Here is a 19,719-nt window from a genome sequence, read left to right as displayed (position 1 = left end):
CTTTCTCAATCCTTTCCTACCAATTATCCTGTTACGTGAATGTGGAACGCTTCATGTAATAATTACCGTAACTCCTATTCTTTCCCGCTTCACAGCATTATTTATATTGGTAAAAACTACAACCGTCAATCTTACGGCAAGCATTTTTTACAACGATTTTTTACTACGAAAAAAATTTTTTCTAAATTTTTTTATCAATTATTCTTGTAGGAAATTTAATTTTCTACAAAAAAGTACTAAGGTAGTTTCTTCGTAATATTAACGAATAAAAAGTTATTGAGCTTTAAATACTCGCACAAAAGAAAATTTGAACTAAGTTAGTTTCAAAGCAACTTTTCGAAAACTTTTTTAGTAACTGTATGTATTTATTTCAAAATTTATCAAACTAGACTGTTTCTAATATAATTAACACATGTCTTTTGGTGAAGTATTAACTGTGAATTATGAATAATTTCGCTCATTTTAATTTGGATATTTTTTCCTATGAGCAGTGATTTTTTAAAATTGAATTTGAATTTCATTACGGAATCTGAATCAAGAGCAAGCTAGTACCTCCGGATGTATACTAAATTTAATTTTTTTATTTAAGAACATGTAGGACAGGTGGGACAGGTGAATATTTAAATTTTGAACATGATGCTGGGACGCTTTTTGACCGAATGAAAAATCATGAAACTTTGCAGGAGAACGTAAATAGAAGTCCTTCGTGAATTGATTATTTTATTTTTAAATTTGATCATTGAAAAAAAAAAAAAATGATAAATAAACAGGTATTCGTGCGTAAAACTGCCTTATCTCGAGTCATCACATATTTAACTAAATAAGCTTGACTATAAAGAAATTGCTAATAAACATACAACCAATATAATCTTTGAGACTGATTTAATTTTTTGGTTATTTCTTATTTTAGTTTATATTACTTATAAGACATAATTATTAAAATGCAGCTAGGTTAGGGTAAAAGACTAATTGTCAACAAAAAATTGAATTTACTATATATCTTCATGTAGGCCGCAAGAGAGTGATATAGGTAAATTATCTAGTTTAATTTTTTTAAGCAGTGGTTAGAGTATTTACAAAGTCTGGTAATCTCCTTCAGTGCATTTTACATGTAGTTCAAATAAACAAACCGATATATTAAATTGTCATTTGTTGTCACTGGTCCAGACTGAATTACCGATATCAGACTGTATACCATGTTTTCAAGAAAAAAATATAAATTATATAATCAAATACTTTGAAACAGAAAATGTGATACAAAATGGATTCTAAAATCATATCTGATTAAATTTTCTTTTATTGCGAGTATTTAAAGCTTAATAACTTTTATTGGTTAGGATTACGAAAAAACTACCTCAGTACTTTTTTGTAGACAATTAAATTTCCTACAAGAATAATTGACGAAAAATATAAAAAAAAATTTTTTTGTTAGATTTACCGGATGAAAACGTAAATAAAAATTTTTTACGTGTTATTTAAATGGGAAAATAAAAATTCATTGAGCTTCATGAAGAATTGAGATTTCGAGCTGCGCTTTGGAGAGAATTTTTTTTATACCTTAGAGAAGTTTTTGAGACAGCAGCACTTGAAAAAAAAAAATAAAAATGTTTTTTTTTGGACCACTCTAATATATATACACGATATAACGCGGCTTGTCACGACGATAGCGTCAACAATTTTTAAGGGATCTCAATGAAACTCAACATGCTTATTCTATTGACTATTAGGAAGGTCAAGTTTAAATATGAGCTTAATCGGTCAAATAGTTTAGAAATTACAGCATTTAAAGATTTTAAAATTTCGAAAATTTGATACTTTCACTACTTCTCCTTCAAATAACTTTTGAACGCGTCGAGTTATTCGATTCCTGTTAAATGTATCTGAAAGCTGAGAAATTAAGCTTCAATTTATATGCTCACATTTTTTTCTAAAGCAAAAAATATCCATCTTAGGATCATTTTTAAGAAATTTTACTCTTGCAGTCGTTTTGTCTATACAAAACTGACTGAAAAGTACTGAAGTACAAATAATTCTTCTCTTTCTTTATTGAACGTTATTAATTTTTTTTTGTATTCAATCCTAGTCCGGGAAAAAATGAATTTGCCTAATCATATATATTTATATATGATTATATATTGAATATATAGAATTATATATTAGTTATCTATGTACTTTGAGCGAGCCACGCGCCAATATGGTCGAGGTGATAAATATTTTCAGCAGGGATAATATAAGGCTGAGGCCCGATAGGGCCAAGGCTTTATATCCCTGCTGCAAATAATTATCGCCGAGACCGTATTTGCGCGTGGCTTGCCCATGGTGCTTAAAAAATGTTTCGTCCTATGGCGGACGTATGCGGGTTTTTACGTGCAGGGGATACTCAAATTATAAATAAATAGCGTACGATGCCATAACCCTCTAATCCTCTAAATAAAAACACATAAAAGTCTTGAAGTTAGTCAAAGGTGCGCTTTTTAATTTAAAATGACAGTTGAAACGTAAGCTACTCGGCTGTATAGAGATTGGTGACGCTTGCGTGACATTGTCCTTGACTGTATAAAGTTCTATACACCCCAGTAGATACTGGTGCGTACGCGTATTATTTACAAATTGAGTGTCGTCTGCGCGTAAAAACCCCCATACGTCCGCCTAGGACGAAAATGATTATATGTAAATCTATATATAATTAGATCTGATTAGATCTGAGTTATCTAGGGCTATATATGATTATATATAAATCTATATATGTACACAGTAAAAAAATTTTCGTAAAATTTAACATAAAATTTTGTGTAGATGTTTTTTTTACATAAAATTTATGTTAATTCTACACAAACGGTTTGTATTGATCAATCCATCCATTTTTTAACACACTCAAGTGTTAATTCAAAGTAAAACTACACTTTTTTAATGTTACTGGCCAACCAACACAAAATTTATGTTAAAGAATTCTTCATATATAGTCACGTATGCCACACAAGATAGACATGTAAATGTGATAGCCTCAACGTCATTTTAATTTGGTGGATTTTGATTTGTGTCATTACGTAAAATACTTAAATGCAGCTAATAAATATACAATTGTAGTGTATAGCAATTAAAAACTAAGTAAATAAAGGGTAATTTATATTAAAACATCCGATAACAGAATTGTAACCTTAAAATTCATTACAAGGTTAATGTCCTTTCTAGTGTGAATCTAGAAGACAGAATGAATTTTAAATTATGAGGAAATAAATAAAATAAGAAAAATTATAAATTTTATGATTATGAATCTAGCAGACATGTTGATTTTTTTTGACAAATTATTTACAAGTTAAAAATACTTAAAAAAATTACACGAATAATTCTTCAAATTTTCTACAAGTGAAATTTTTTGTAATAATTTTTGTAATAATTTTTTCATTAAAAAAAATTGTAAAATTTTCAGATGTCGGCTAACTTAATTTTCATTTATTTTTTGAATTAGACAAAAAATAAATAATTGAAATTAATAAATTATTAGAAAATAAACTTACAGTTTTTTTAATTTTCTACATGTGCATTTTTCCTTTAATTTATTATTTTCAATTGCTCATGTATTTTTTTTAATCACAAAATATATATATATATATATATATTTAAATTATTAGTAAAACTCACATATTTGACAGCTGATCTGAGTAACACAAAGAAAAAGTTACAATCAACACTTTATTTGTGTTATGGATAACATTTAAGTGTGTAGAAATCCGAGAATCAGCCAATGAAAGTTTTAACATATTTTTGTGTTACTTTTAACACAGAATTATGTTGATTTCATCAATACAAACAGTATGTGTAGAATTAACATAAATTTTGTGTAAAAAAATCATTTACACAAAATTTTATCTTAAATTTTACGAAAGTTTTTTTACTGTGTATGATTATATCTGATCAGATCTAATTGATACAGGACCATGTATAGAATTAAACGTAAAACTATGTACATAATTATATCTAATCAAATGTAAATTATAAATTTACATTTATTAATATTTAATAATATATAATTAGATGCAGCATTTTTTAATGATTATATATAATAAATATTTTGTTAACTGAATTTGTTTCACTTGCAATGTCATATGATATAAAGATTGCTTAGGGGGCGTCCATAAATTACGTGAGGCATTTTTGAGAATTTTTTGACCCCCCCCCCTCCCCCCTTGATAAGATTTCGTAAGATTTTCCTCAACTCTCTCCCCCCCTCCCTTAATCTCACGCAAGATTCTTCAAAATTTATGTTTTGGCTGTAAACGTGTTGGATTATTGAGAAAAAAAAGCGCCATTCGGCTACACCCGACATGGATAGGTAGATTTCTTGTTTGAATATTGAAAAAAACACGTTATTTAAATGCCGTAATGTCCTAAAATTTATTTTTTATTATATTTTTGGAAATAACGATATGAGACTGACTACAACAAATAGATATTCGAAGACATCTTCTTAAAAAATAGGATTTTTTTACAGATAAAAGTCATTTGATGATAAAAGCTAAAATTTAATTTATTCTTGATTTTTTTTTGAATTTTCTCAACTACGAAATAAATTGAAAAAACTATTAAAAGTAGACGAACAATAGTTTAAATTGAAGATAATTAAACATATTATGACAAAATTTTATTAAAATTACGACATGAGACCGGCTACCACCGATAGATTTCTAAAGAAATCTAACTACAAAATTAGTGAATCCTATCGATCAATAATCAAATTAAACAATCGAGCGCTATTTTGCTGCTCTACAGGGTTCAGACGAATACGACAAACACTATTGTGTCAAATTTGGCCATATTTTATTATAGAAATACTTTTTCACGCAATTTTACACTGTTTTCTGCTAGAGAAAAAATGACGTGATATTTGTTAAGATCCCCCTCCCCCCTAAGTGAGATTTGGTAAGATTTAGCTTGATCCACTCTCCCCCTAGAACACCTCACGTAATTAATGGACGCCCCCTTATAAACAAAAATTATCTTTATAAATTATTTTAATTAATTATATTACATTATAATAACGTTTATTGTAACATACCGAATTCTATCACAGCTCATAATTATCTTTTAAATTTTTAAATATTAAAAACGTTAATTTATGTAGTGATTTGAATTATTATCATGTGTTACAGTTATGTATCCCAGTTGTCGGGTTATAAAAAATGTCAAAAGAAAATTGCTATTTTTGCTTTTGATTTCAAATAAATATTTGTTAACTGTTAACAAATATTTATTAACATTTAATAAATAATTTATTAACTGGTAAGGTAAAAGCCCCAATAGATGATCACGTACCAGTATATGATCACTCCATGTATTTGTATATCTATATTCACAAATATAGGTATACAAATACACGGAGTGATCATATACTGGTACATGATCATCTATTGGGGCTTTTACCTTAATAAATATATATTAAATCCCATGATGTTAAAAAATCACTTATTAATAGTTAATAAAGATCATTGAATATAAACAAATCCTTCTATCAATATCAGTGTAACTATACGGAAATCATATAATTATATATGATGTTACAGAGTGTAGTAGTGCAGTAAGGTCGTGTTTTTATAGTCGGGCTATTTGGTTACAGTTATTGGAGTTAACAGCCGAGACCAGTGATTGCAGTTTCAATCGTCTTAGCGAAACGAATGGAAATTTTGAAAAAACGTTTTTAGAGATAATAGATATTTTAATAAACTATTTCACCACAAAGCGGTTTTTTCAAAAATTTCATTCGTTTCGTCAAATCAATCGAAACTGCAATTGCTCTGCTGTTAGGAGTGCGACAGAGATAGTTCCGTTGAACTCCGTGAGAGCAAAGCGAGAAAAAGATGGTCTCGCCTGTTAAGTTTTGAATAATTGGCTGGAACTGATTAGTAGTTGTGCTCTGTGAGCTGCGGCATATTTTGAGATAATATTTCTCAGAAGATCTGACTGTTTTTGTTCTTTATTTTGGACATTTAGTTGGGCATTTTCAGTGAGGTTAGCTACTAACACATATACACGTACCCACATATATACATCTTCTTAACGTCTCGCGCCATCTAGCGGTTTTTAAGATGACATCTAACTGTGGTCTCTGCTTAAAGGTTGTTACTGACCAGGCAGCACTGGTGCAAACTGGCGCTGCATGCAAACACTACTTCCACGATACATGTGTCAAAATACGGTACTGTTTACCGAGTAAATCGCGCGCTGCTGGTAAAATTGCGAACATGTGCCCCGTATGTTTTGTTGATGTTTCAAAAGTTCTAGAGTCAATACATGCTAAGTTAGCTACAATGGACAGTATTGATAAAAAGATGGATACTTTCACGAAGACAGTGAACTCGATGTCCACACAAGTCAACAAGCTGGTTAAGGATTATGGTGTCCTGCAGAAGGACTTTAAGACATTAGAGGAGCGGGTGTTGAAGATTGAAACAAAACGGACTGAGTTGAACGCTGATGCGTTCTTAGTAAAGGAAATAAAGGATGCAGCTCAAAGTATTGTTGGGGGGAATCTTGAACTCAGAACTCTGTAACTAGAATCGCAGCAATTGGCAGATGAAATCACTGTAGGTGGCATTCCGGAGTCAGTAGGAGAGGTATTAGTTGATATAGTAATTGGATTAGTGAATAAACTGCAAGTTCCTATAGAAAAGAGAGAAATTGTCAAAGTTGAACGCATGGGTGCCTTCGGACGAGTTAAGAATCGCAATATACATGTGAAGTTTAGCAGCCAGAGACATGTTGATGATATCATGAAAAATGTTAAAGTAATCCGACTAGAAATTGTAGTGAGGAATGCCGAAGAATTAGTGAGGGGCAAGTTTGGTTTGCCTAACTTAGACAAGCCTAATTTGCGCCTTCTTAAATCCACGATAGGCAAAACGAAGATTGGCATGCCAAATTTGCATGTAATTTGGGACATCTATAGCAAGCCGAACTTCGGCGAACCTTTGGAATGCCTGACTAGCTGGAAGTAACGATAACCAAAGATTTGCCGTAGTTTGGCTTGCCATAAATGTCCCTAGTTACCTTTAAGTTTGGTAAACCGAACTTTCGTAAGCCCTTGGATTTTATAATTTCCTGCAAGTTAGGCATTCCAAACGTTTGACGAACTTCGGCGTTTCTTGCCAAAGTACTCTAAAACGGAGTGGGAGAAGATATTTGGCTTTAAGTCTTTCCAAGGTTAAGCCTTTTAGTTCTATAAATATAAAAGTGTGTATTTACGAGAGTATTTGTGTATTGTACATATAAACATGGTGTCTCATGTACCCGACTAGAAATTTCAGTGAGGCATATACCGAAGAACCAATTCGGGGCAAGTTTGGCTTGCCTAACTTAGGCTTGCCTAGGTTGTACCTCATAAAAACCAAGGTAGGCAGAACGAAATGTTTGGCTTGCCATATTTGAACGTAACTAGGAAAGTTTCATGGATTCCTTAAGTCTGATATATCATGGGAACGCCGAACTGGTTTCAAGTAATGATAACCTGAGTTTTGCTAGTTTGGAGCGAACCGGGCTTTCCGAACTTAGGCTAGCCCAATTCGAATCTTATTTGTTTTAAATTAGGCAAGCCGAACATTGGTTATGCTTATAAGTATCTTAAAGTAAGAGGTCGCTCATCATCGGCGTAGCGTCGCGGTATGGTATAGGGCCCTCGTGCGTCGGGTACCGTGTTCGAGTCTCGCGTTCGACATGTACGATTTATAATAATTAATAATTACTAATTATAATTACTATTAAGGCGAGTGTGAAGTAAAGTTAAGTGTTATGTGTGATTAGTGTATCTAACTCCTCCATCATCTCCTTCCCCTTTGACTTATCAAATCTACCAATCAAAAAAATCTCTTCACATTAAAAAATGCTCCAAAAAACAAAAAACAATTACAGAAAAAATAAAATGAAATAATAAAAATAATATTAAATAAAAGCAACAAAGAATTTGTTTTTTATTATTCATGAAATACTTAAAAAATTTAGTACTAAATTTAATATTTATACTTAAAATAGTAAAAGAAGATAAAAAAATAAGCATTTGTTTTTATTAATTTTCGCTTGATAGTAAAAAAGCTAAAAATCAAGAAAGAATTAGATTTGGATTCTTCGTCGCGAATTTGGTTTCCAAACTGCAACCTAATCAGGAAGCCAAGTTAGGCTGAGCCTCGCAACTGCGTTACATCCCAAACTTCGGCCTGGTTTGGATGCCTTACTTACTGCAAGTTTGGAATTCGACATGCCTTACTTGCGCCAAATCACTGCCTCACTGAAATTTCTAGTCGGGAAGTGCTATGAAAGTTGGAGATGTTTTGCCGAATGGACAGTCGCCGAGTCATGCAGTCTATATTCATCGAAGACATCCATTATCTCTTTAAAAGCTCTGTATAAAAGTGCGTAAACAATATCCGAATATTCTTCCCAGAAATATCTGGATTTCGTTTTGCTCAGTCAATGTGAGGTATGCAGATGACAAGCCACCAATCAAGCTCACACCATCAGCGGGACTAGAGCCGCTAAAAAAATTAATTAATTAGCAGATTATGGCTCCCTCATTAGCATCTTCTTCTTTATCATCATCATCATTACTACCAGGCGTTGTTCGACCGGATCCTGATTTGCTAGATTTACTTAATATGGACTTGAAAATATTTCATATCAATGCTCAATCGCTCAGAAATGAGCGGCACTTTGAATTATTTAAAGAATACTTCAGATGTCATCACTTTGATATTATAACTGTTTCCGAAACATGGCTTAATCATCTTGTATCTAATAACATTGTCTCCTTGCCATTTTTCAGTTTGCATCGTCATGATCGCCGTGTTCGAAGTAGAGACGGCGTGGCGATCTATGTCAGGAATGATTTAAGCTCCAAATATGTTGCCTCGTCGGCTAATAATGAAGATCGGCACCCAGAATATTTATTTGTGGAAGTCTCAGGATCTTCAAGACAGAAGATTCTAGTTGGTGTCGTTTATAAACCTCCAAACACAGGACATTTAGAAGATTTAGAGCATGAACTTGAAACTCTCATGGCTGATTTCGGTAATGTTGTAATTATGGGAGACTTCAACTCAGATTTAAATAAAAGGTGTTCTTATGGCACGCAACTGTGTAGGTTCTGCTCATGTTTAGGCTTGCATCTAGTTGAGCATCGTCCAACCCATCACCTCGAGAACTCTGAATCATGGATATGTGTATGCTTAGTTGATGATTTAAACAAAGTGCTCCACGCAGGTCAATCGTCACAACCGTTTATATCAGATCATGATCTAATATTTATCACATACAAATATAAAATAGACAAGCGTCGAATAAACTGTTTCACCTATCGTAACTGGAATGCTGTGGATGAGAATTTATTACAAGATCTATGCCTTGCCGTTGACACTGAAGCAATGCAGTCTTGTGAGACAGTGGACAAAATGAATACATGTTTGCATAGGCATCTCAGTCATATTATAAATATGGTTACTCCTGAAAAAACTGTGTATCCAAGACGGCCACCAGCGCTATGGTTCACAGATGAAATAAAGGAACTTCAAAGACGCCGTGACAAATTGTATCGTATTTTCAGGAGGACCGGTTATGCGTATACAGAATATTCTAATATAAGGCGTCTCGTAAAGCAGAGGTTGAGTCGTGAGAAAAAACGATATTTTAATCAACATCTTAGCTGCGCGAAGAACTCGAAAGTATTGTGGAATGATCTTCGAAGATTGGGTTTAGTTAAGTGCAAAGAAACTCAGACAGTTATAAAGATCGATCTGGATCACTTAAATGATTTCTTTATAAAATCTTCGCGTAGTGCAGTGGAGACTGATGTCGGTACGGCAGATATTACATCATTAAACGATAATAGTGAATATTTTAGTTTTCGTGAACTTGATTCGGAATCCGTGAGGAGGGCGATTATGAGGTTGACATCAAGTGCGGTGGGACCTGATAGCTTCTCTATTAAGGCATAAAAGTGTATGTTACCATTTCTTCTACCGCGATTCATAGATTTGTTTAATAAGTCTCTGTTAGAAGGGGTGTTTCCATCGGAATGGAGGCAATCGTACGTGGTGCCTATTCCAAAAATTGCAAATTCGACGAACTGTGAGGATTAAAGGCCAATTTCGCTGCTATCGAACTTGTCAAAGGCCTTGGAAAGATGTGCATATGAACAAATCGTGAAGTACATCAATATTAACAGTTATGTAGATCAATATCAATTCGCGTTTAGGGAGGGCTTGAATACTCAAACGGCTGTGATTAAACTGTGCGATGATATCCGATTGGGAATTGATGAATCAAAAGTGACGGTAGCAGTCTTCTTTGATTTCAGCAAGGCTTTTGACTCAGTTAACCACCAAAGACTGCTACGTAAACTTCTGTATATGAATTTTGATGATAAGGCACTAGAATGGGTTGGATCGTACTTAGCACAGAGGGGACAATCAGTTCATAGTAATGGTTGCTTCTCACAGTGGAGGGAGGTTCCCAATGGTGTTCCGCAGGGCAGTGTTCTTGGGCCGTTATTGTTCTCGCTATATATTTCAGACCTTGCTAAATCACTAAATTGTCAGTATGTATTTTATGCGGATGATTTAGTGATATACTTATCGTGCCACGCTTCAGAAATTAATGATCATGTTGCTATGCTAAACAATGAAATTGCGAAAATCATTAACTGGTGTAAATTAAACTGTTTAAAGTTGAATGCGTCGAAGACGAAGGCAGTTATCTTTGGTAGTCGTCATAGAGTTAGCAGTGATGCTTGCATCTCAGCCGAAAGGATCGTTGTTAATGACTGTATCATCCCGTACGTGGAATCGGTTAAATACTTAGGTGTCATTATTGATGATGTGCTAACGTGGGAAGATCAAGTAACGAAAATATGTAATCAGGCCATGAGGACTTTGGCACAGCTAAAGATCAGTAATAAGGTCTTTAATGAACAACTTCGAATTAAGTTAGTGGTAACTCTGATATTTCCAATTTTTTATTATTGTAGTCCTGCTTTCATGAACATTTCCAACAATTTACAGCTCAAGTTGCAAAGAAAGATGAATTCGTGAGTTAGATTTATATATAAAATCTCAAAACTGGAACATGTGACACCGTTTTACAACAAACTAGGTTGGCTCAAACTGAGTGCAAGAAGAGACTATTTCATTGCCTGCTTGTTTTTTAAAGAAATACGTCTAAATTTTCGACAGTTGTTCGGGCGGGTTGGAGTTTTTAGATGTTGCTTTGCGTATATGAGACATAAGACAGGACTATTTACGCTTGCCGCATGCAAACTCGAATATGTTTGATAGATCTTTCTTAGTTCACGGCATTCGCATCTGGAACTCCTTACCGGCTGACCTAACTTCCCTCGATAATTTGGATTTATTCAAAAATGCTTGTTTTGCTTATTTTTGAGAAAATGATATTTAACAATTTCGAACTTAGATTTATGATATATTCATTATTATAGCTGTTACTTGAATATGATGATTATTTGATGATTGATGATTATTTATTACTTGTTGCTTATTATTATTACTTTATTATTTACTACTTATTATTATTATTTTTGAAAATTATTTCTATAAATTATAAGATTTAAAATATTGTACTACTATATTGTATCAAATATGTATTTATATATGATGGTCTTGAGGGAGCCATGGCTCCAAGATCAATTAACGCTATTTATCTATCTATCTATCTATCTATATATGAATCATATATAATTATATATGAATCATATATAATTATATATGAATCATATATAATTATATATGAATCATATATAACTATATATGAATCACATATAATTATATATGAATCATATCTAAATATATATGAATCATATCTAATTATATATGAATCATATATAATTATATATGCATTTTGTGATTACTATAAAACATTCTCTGTTTTCATCTCAGAGTCTGCTACTCCAATGATTAATAATCTTTTAAACTATAGTTTCTTTTGGATGAAATAATGGAACTGTATTAATTAATTTAACTTATAAAAATCGATTATGTATTCGATTTGCATTAGTTGTAGGTATTTCAAGCTTCACTCTTCCAGTAAGTCTCGTAGGTAAACAAGTAGCGTGGTAGTCTTTAAAGCGTCAGGTCCCCGGTTCGATCCCCGCTCACGGTGAATTTTTTTCTATTTTTATAGAAATAATTATATCTAATTACATATGATTATATATGATTAGATCTGGCCAATTTTCAGGTCTAATGATATATAAGTGATTATATATAACTATATACCCAGTCAGCATCCAAGTCAGAAAGATTTCAGTATGAAGTCTTTTAGAAAACTTCTTATAGAAGTCCTAATGTGACGTCTTAAGGAGCTCTTTTTTACGAGGTCAGAACTAAGAGCTCTTAATGAACTCATAAGTTTGGAGTCAATTTTCTGACATCTAACTGAGTCCCTTTTTTGGAATTCTTTTTGAGTTGCGTATAATGAGCTTATAGACATTATAAACAAAAATACAAATTTCTTTTTAATATAAAGCTGTCAAAATCTTGTTTAACCGATAGAAAAAACATTCAATAGAAATTTATATGAGGAGTTGCGCCTTCGGGCTTGATCGCTCCAACTCGTGTAAATTCGTGTCACACCATGGCTGTCGCTCATGCGCGCCCTGGTTAGCGGGAGAGAAGCCGGCTCGCGTGGCGGGCGAAAAGCAGTTGTGCTTGGACGCTTGTACTAGTACGACTACTCTGTGTCAATCGTTTTCTGATTTATCACGTATAATACGCATTTACTTTAACACTTAAAATTTTCATTAAATATTATTAGTTTCATTAATTTCAATTACCAATTAAATTCTCGAATCATTAAATTTCATTAGTAATTATTCAGTGAGTTAAATAAATCAAAATTAATAAGTGACGCCACGCGGTTATTGCGCGCCATTTTGAGAAAGGATTGCATCAGCCACGCGGCTTTAGTCAATCCATAGTTAATACGCAATACTTATAATAAATTACATTAAATTCATCGTTCGACATTTAACCATCATTCTATCAAATCAAATTTCATCAATTATTCAATTCTGACGTCAAATTATCTAATTAGTTCCTACACTAATAATTATAATCTATCAGTATTTACACTGACGTTGTACGTCGATTAATTAGTATTGCACTATCAATCGACTCTAGTTAACTTAAAAGTTAGCGTCAATTCACGAATTCTGAATTAATACATTTTGCGTTTCTAAGAAGGTTGAGCTCACCTCGTGTTGATTGCGACGGCAATTTACACATAGTCTTATTCGCACTACACGCTTTGCGTTCTTACTTGTACATTTTTTCATTCGAGGAGGTTTTTTCTCAGTGCAACTGAGTTTTCCTCCTCTGGGGATAAATAAATCTTCATTTTATTCCCCTACAAATCGACGCACAATTTATTTAATATCCTAATCCCAAATTAACTATAATTTTTAAAACAATTACGGAAACTATCCTAAGTGGATAGTTTTCGACAAAACAATCTTATTCATTTTTCATTTATTACTTTCCTGATTGAGAAATTAAATTGAAAATGATTAAAAATAATTCGAATTAAATGATTTAAAACAATTTGAATAGATTAATATATAGATATACACTTGGCATAGGTTAATTCATTTTTCTTAATCCAGGTTAATTAAATTTTTCAAAAATTTTAAATTATATTATGAAGTAATAGGCAATAATGTTAAAATCTGGTTCGTATATTCAAACTAATTTAGATAAAATAATAAAATTGGATTATAATCTGAAAAAATTATGTGAACTTTCTACATTTAAGGAGTACTTTGCATGTATCAATTTTAAACATTTTATTCGAATTTAACGATATCTTATAACTATATACTTATTAATTATTGTTGAATTTTTAATATTCATTAATTTATCTATTAGATTTTATATTGTGAAAAGTAAACAAAATTTATATAGACTATTTAAAAAAATATTACAGGTAGACTTTTGAATATTTTTTAGTATATAAATATTCGTAAAAGTTACTTTTTCTCTATCGATACACAGTATCAAATAGAATAAATAATATAGACAATAATCGCAACATTTCATCACTATATAAACTTAGCTTATAAGAATAATGAGATATGTAACGACATATCGTTTGAACAGCGTAGGGGGTTAGGTATCGATCTAGCACGCGCACGACTCGGGTTCGAACCTTAGTTACGGCAATTGCAATTTTCACTTTCTCTCTTTAAACCGACAATATATTAGGTCTAACTAAAATAATAAACATTCGAAATCAGCATCGGTGCTTCATGAAACTCTGAATTATTTTTTTCATAATTTACTTTTATTATTATTATTATTGTTATTATTAATATTATTTTTGTTGTGTTCTTATTATTGTTATCATTATAATAGCGTATAGAGATAAAAAATCATTCATTTGTGCGAGTTCAGAAAAAAGAGCTCTTTAAGAGCTCGTTTTGATGAGTTCTTAAAGTCTACAATAAGCGGCGCATTCGACCTCTTCAGAAGGTCTTAAAGACGTCTTTTAGACGTAGACTCTGACGTCCAAATCAGAAATCTGAGCTCATTCGGAATAACTTAATACGTCATTTTGCTATCTGGGTATGATTAGGCAAATTCATTTTTTCCCGGGAGTAGTTTTTAATTCTATTCATCATGAAATTTACTTCCATTTCGGCTGCCGAATGGCCTTTTTTAGTATTTAATTTATTTTCTTTTTAATTTTTGGGTGCATTAATGTGACATTAAAAAAATTCGCATAATAATTTTTAATTGATGATAAAAAAAAATTACGTTAAATGACAAATATTTGCTCTTCAATTGCTCGTCATTTAACCAAAATCAAAATTAATATTTATTTTACCACTAAATTGAACATTTATTTGTAAAACATACCCAAATGTTATCAAATGTACACTATCTTCCAAATATATAAAAAATTTCGATATGATCGAATTCGCAAGGGACATTTTTATAATTTGACAAAAGTGTAATTTTAACTTTATTAAATTTTTGATTGAATTTAATCAATTGAAATGATAAATAATATTTTTCAGAGAAAAGTACGTGATAGAATTTTGTCAATTTTAAAATAGAAATGCTCCGTTTTCAGGTCATAATATCCACAGGAAATATTTTGTAAAAGTACTCAATAGTTATAGTATTCATCGGTCCATCTATTTTCAGTAATTAACGAAATTCAATCCAATTTGCCACTAAAAGCTACTAATTTATTATTTAATTTCAATTAAAAGATAAATTTATTCATGTAAAATCGTATTTCCATTCAATGAAATAATTTACGAGATTATAATTTTTAACTTCCTGTTATGAAAATCGATGATTTAAAAAAAAATCCGGAAGTTAATGGTTTCACCCTGATTTTCGAAAATCGAGTTTTCATCAGAACTCCAAGTTTTGAGGTCCTAGGAAGCTATTCTGGCTATTCCTAAGAGGATGTTAGGTTTAAGAAATCTCGAAAGTTAAATGTTCAAAAAAATATTCTTCGGCAATAACTATTGTAACCCATTAAACTATTGTAACCCAGATTCCAGATTTTATCAGGTTTATTTTGATGGTCAATGTGAACTACAGAGTTTAAATTGAAATAAATATATATAAATTGAAGAATAAAATACAAAAATTAATTTTATGAAAAAGGTTTTTAAAAGGAGAATGATTAAATAAAAAATACCTTTGTTACGACATAGTAAACCAAGCAACGGTATAAAATTTAATTTTGATTACTTAAAGTTAATTTAAAACTAATTAATTAAGGTCAAGCTGTACTTGGTAAAGGACTCAGTCAATATTTACGAAGCCGTGGTACAATGTTAGTGGTTTCAAAGGGGTTCTGTAGAGTTACAAACCGCAAGCTCATCAATTAGCCGTTACATGCGTCGACAGAATTTTCTGAATAAATTTGCATTATCAAAATAGCATTATCCTTGAATAATTTTAAGATCATCAAGGAGATAACTAATTTAACCGCGATATTCAAGATTAAATAGTCAGTTGTTTGAGAAATTTCTTTAAATATGCTTTACAGAAAAAATTAAACTAATTAGAATAATAATAGATTCATAATAAACAGTAATTAATTGATAATAAATAATATTTCAAACAGTAAAATCGTGATTTTAACAGTTAAGGTAGTTGTCATGGTACAATATTGTCGAAAAATTAGAGATTATACGTGCCGCAAAAGTATATGAGCTTGTAGCTAAGTAATCCATAATCCGAACAAAAACAGTTTCACTGTAAAAAAATCACGCCAAGTCCACGTTCATAAGACTATTAAGAAAAAAAAATTTTATTTCTTTACAAAAAAATATAAAATAAATAATTAAAAAATCCAAGTAACCGATATGGTTGTATATGATTTTCGGAAATTAAAAAAAATTTTGTTGTAAATTTAAAAATTAAAAGAAACAATTTTGGAACGTAATTAGTGTGCGTGGTTACGAAAAATTTCACTTTTTATGAAATTCCTAAAATCTATCTACTAGGACTTTTAAAAAAAATTGAAGTACACAATGACGCACACCAAGTACGTTCTAAAATTGTTTCTTTCAATTTTTAAATTTACAACAAAATTTTTTTAATTTCTGAAAATCATATACAACCATATCGGTTACTTGGATTTTTTAATTTTTTATTTTATATTTTTTTGTAAAGAAATAAAATTTTTTTTTCTTAATAGTCTTATGAACGTGGACTTGGCGTGATTTTTTTACAGTGAAACTGTTTTTGTTCAGATTTCAGTATTTTTTGTAATTATAATAAAAATTGACAATTTTAATTTAATACATTTCCGGTGGCAAACTATCCCCTTTAAGCTATAGTTCATGTAAAAGTTATTCTTGCGCCGCCTGGCGTGTGTAATTGCAAGCTGTCAAATATCTTTTTTTCACTGTAGTTTCCCATCTATTATAAGATTAGCAATTAAAAATCTGGGTCGCTATAGTTTGTGCTGATTATTTTTAATAATTTTAAATAGAAATTATAAAGATAATTGATAATAATCAAATAATACGCGTAATAAAAAGCATGAACTACTATTATAAAATATCATATAAAAAAAAAAATCAAAATAAATTTGAAAAAAAATTTGTAACCTCAAAAAACCGTTCTGCTTACGGTATATACACACTCGGTAGTCTGGCTTGAGAACGGAACTTGGTGCCAGACTCTATCGAGTCTGTTGATTTTTACGCAAGACTGTACCCGTGGAGACGCAACCCATACAATTGTTTCTGTTCGAGTCCGTAGATATATACTTTTTCATAAATTGTTGAACTTTAATCTGTTACTTATAAATCATTAGACGGTCAAAAACTTTTTTTTATTTTCTTTTAAACTCACCATTAAACTCACAACAAATACATTAAAAGACTGTCAGTTTTTTTCAAGTTTTTGACAGTTAGTTTTTTTTTTTTTTTTATAACTAAAAAATTGGTACAGAACTGCAGAGAGCGTATGCAATCAATGTTAAATATCCAATTTTTGATTGAATTCATCTCGGGTTGTAGGTGGTCAATAGACTTCAAATTTTAAGGGTAATTATATCATCATGTTCTTAATAAGTATCACTGTTAAAAATTTTTGTAAAATTACAATCATATTACAAAACAAATAATAAGTAAAACTACAAATCAGTGTATAGCAATGCGAAATAAAATATAATTCATGTAATTTTCCAACACTTGTCAGGAAATCTACTAAGATGTATGGTAATTTTACAAACTTCATGTATAAACCTAACACGCATCCCGAGTAAAAATGAAATTATTATTTTTTACGGAAAAATAATAAATTTCGTTCGACCGCCGCACCATCGCTGCACCACCGCCGCACCATACCGCCGCACCACTGCTGCACGACCGCCGTTTGGTGGACTATTACGCCGCACGCTAAAAATTTACTCCCCCTAGCATCGCCGCACTACCGCTGCACCACCGCCGCACCAATGCTAAATCATACCTACAATTTCACAAAAAATGGTATCATAATTAATTTATCACGCAATAATTAATTAATAAATACTGCGACTAGAAATCTTTATGTAAGACCTATTGATCAACCTCCTTTTAATCGAATGCCTAATATTAAAAAAAAAAAATTTTTTTTAAATCAGGCCAAAGCACCGCAAAATTATTGATTTTTTTAGTCGTATTGTTGATGTAGATTTTTAATTTCGTCCTCGGGTTGCACAGAAGCGGTACGCCTATTGAAATACTCTGAAAGAATTTTAAAAATTGAACTGTGATGGGATTCGAACCTGGATCGTCTGCATGGAAGTCTCGAACATTGCCAACTGCACAGCAAGCCATACTTAACTTAAAAAATTTAGTTAAGCTATTTGAATGATCAACGAATATATTATTTCAATGTATATACCATCAAACAGTGGTATGGTGCGGCGGTGGTGCAGCGGTGGTGCGGCGGTCGAACGAAATTTATTATTTTTTCGTAAAAATTAATAATTTTATTTTTACCCGGGCGCGTCACAGCTGTGGTGCGGCGGTGGTGCAGCGGTGGTGCGGCGAATAGAAATTTATTTACTTGTCACGGCGCTGGTGCGGCGGTAGTGCGGCAAATAGATAAATTCTTTACTTGTCACGGCGGTGGTGCGGCGGTGATACGGCACTTGTAAAATAACCAAAATTTTCACGGCTGTAGTGCAGCGGTGGTGCGGCGCTTAAAAAGCCGTGCAGCGGTGGTGCGGCGGGATTCTGTTTTTACTCGGGATTGTAATATTACAGAACCGGTCGTCAATTTTTGAGAAAAAGCTTTTTAATTTTGCAAACATTATTTGTGATCTGATTCGGCATAATTGTATGTTGAAACGGGGATCCACCGCTTTCTTGGTCGCCCCTAAATTTATTTAGGTTGCCACTGGATTTTTCGCACAGTATCCAGAAACTGGACCAGAACATGGAGAGAAGACTCAGGGTCGTGAGAGATTATTAGGAAGGATACAGAAATTATAAAAAAAGAAATTCATTTTAACAATTTATTTTATTTAACCAACCCTTAATATACAATAAAACCCCTTACGAAATATCAAATAAACTTAACCCTTCAGTACCCTCGCTATGAGAATTTTTCTCACGCAACAACATTCAACTTATAGGATGTCGCTGCAGTGCAAGTGAGACACTAAAAAGAACGTGGGTACTGAAGGGTTAATCCCGACGATACCCTCTTATGGAGCGTCTACATCACGGTTTCTCTCATAGTTCCTATTCCCGACAGTACCCTCATATGGAGCGTCTATACCGCGGTTTCTAGCTTACTACCCTTGTACCCCAAATCCGGCGTCTATACAACGACTTCTAAGTGCGTCCAGGAAGCAGAGGAGGATATCATGAATCCCTAGGCTACACTGCAATAATATTTTCCACACACACAATATACAACAATAAATATTTAATTACAAGAGGTCTTCGTATCTTGAATTAATAGATTAAAATCTATTGACAGAGATCTTAATAATCTGCCAACAACGTGTTGTTACTTCCGAGTGTTTACAAATTTATTTTTCCTGAATTTACTTAATTTATTTTATAAATTGTTTCGTTAAATTATTTTACTTTGTCTAATTTATTTCACCAGAATTTTATAAATCCATTTTACTAAATTATTTTAATTCATTTAATTTATTCTACCAGAATTTATTAAATATTTTATTAGGTCGTTGTTA

At 31.8% G+C, this 19,719-nt stretch overlaps 1 long non-coding RNA gene across 1 annotated transcript; it reads left to right on the top strand.

Annotated features, from left to right (window-relative positions):
* The first annotated feature begins 6,606 nt into the window (after positions 1–6,606).
* LOC123266863 lies at positions 6,607–16,241 on the top strand. The gene is made up of 3 exons (XR_006509885.1): positions 6,607–6,617; positions 15,088–15,093; positions 16,161–16,241. It is a non-coding gene; the product is annotated as an uncharacterized LOC123266863 (long non-coding RNA).
* The last annotated feature ends 3,478 nt before the right edge of the window (positions 16,242–19,719 follow it).

Source organism: Cotesia glomerata, linkage group LG6 (genome assembly GCF_020080835.1).
Source record: "Cotesia glomerata isolate CgM1 linkage group LG6, MPM_Cglom_v2.3, whole genome shotgun sequence".
In the NCBI taxonomy this organism is placed as follows: domain Eukaryota; kingdom Metazoa; phylum Arthropoda; class Insecta; order Hymenoptera; family Braconidae; genus Cotesia; species Cotesia glomerata.
This window is presented reverse-complemented; position numbering and strand designations above follow the sequence as displayed.